We start from the raw sequence: 1,286 nt of genomic DNA, 5'->3' as shown, positions 1-1,286 counted from the left end.
CATACACATATATATATTCAAATATTGGACTCGAGGAAATCAGTTAATGCCCTTGAAGGGAGAGGGCAGGGAAGGAGAAAGGAAGGGAAGGAGAAGAAGAAAGAAAGAAAGAAAGAAAGAAAGAAAGAAAGAAAGAAAGAAAGAAAGAAAGAAAGAAAGAAAGAAGGAAAGAAAGAAAGAAAGAAAGGGAGGGAGGAATACAAGAAGGAAGGTCTCCTCAAACCGGATATTCTGGACCGAACGCTTGCAACAGAGTGGACCCCGTTTAAAGTACTTATTAAACTGGGTGGCAGGTTAAGTCTACCACCCAAATAGGTTCCAGTGGGATTTGAACTCAGAGCTCAAATAGTTGGAACCACAACGCATCCCTTGCCACACTCACGACCCTGCCAATTCCTACACCCTGGAACGGTACTTCATTTGTCGACCACGGAGAGAAGAAAGGCGAAGTTGATATTGGCAGGGTTTGAAATAGAACGCAAGAAACCGGAATAAATAGCACTATGTGTTTCGTCCGATGCTCTAACGACTCGACCAAATCGCTATAGCCAATGTAGGGAAAATGCCTTGCGGTATTTGTTCCGATTCAATTCGTTTTAAGTTCAAATTCTGCCTGCCTTCCATCCCCTCCGGGATCGATAAAATAAAGAACCATCAAGTAGTGGAGTTGATGGTCCGCTCCTCAAAAATTACTGGTTTTTGTGCTTAAAATTAGAAACCACGACCACAAATTAGAAACTAACAAACAAATGACGAAACAAATGACTGGTGGGGGAGGAGGACGTTTGAGCGTTATTTTGAGAATTTTGAACATAAAATTTCAACGAAAACACCACAACAACAACAATAGCAACAGCAGTAGTAAAAATGTATGCGTAACTCACAGAGAAAGAAAATGTTTGTGAGTGGGCAGCACCAAACTGGAGAAACCATCGACATTAGGATTCTAGTATCGCGTTAACATTTAGATAGTTAGTTGCGTTGTTTGCATCTTTCCCAAGAATTGACCAGTTCCACAGAGTGGATTAAATCAAGTGGAAGATTTTTTACTTTATTAACATCACTGATATTGTTGGAAAGAGCAAGAGGGCCATAAGTGTGTACTTCTCTTCCTACCACGAGAAAACAATCGTTATGTTGAGTTCCTAAAAGACAATTTGGTAATTTCAGACTAACCTTTCAGAATCACGCGATAATGCTTGGCAAAGTTGAGTTGCTTGGTTGAATATGCTATATCTGTATGTTGGTATGTATGTATGTATGTATGTATGTATGTGTGGTGTGTG

The sequence above is a fragment of the Octopus bimaculoides genome, chromosome 8, assembly GCF_046866305.1.
Source record: "Octopus bimaculoides isolate indiv1 chromosome 8, ASM4686630v1, whole genome shotgun sequence".
Classification (NCBI taxonomy): Eukaryota; Metazoa; Mollusca; class Cephalopoda; order Octopoda; family Octopodidae; genus Octopus; species Octopus bimaculoides.
The sequence above is the reverse complement of the archived record's forward strand: the minus strand, read 5'-3'. Positions refer to the sequence as shown.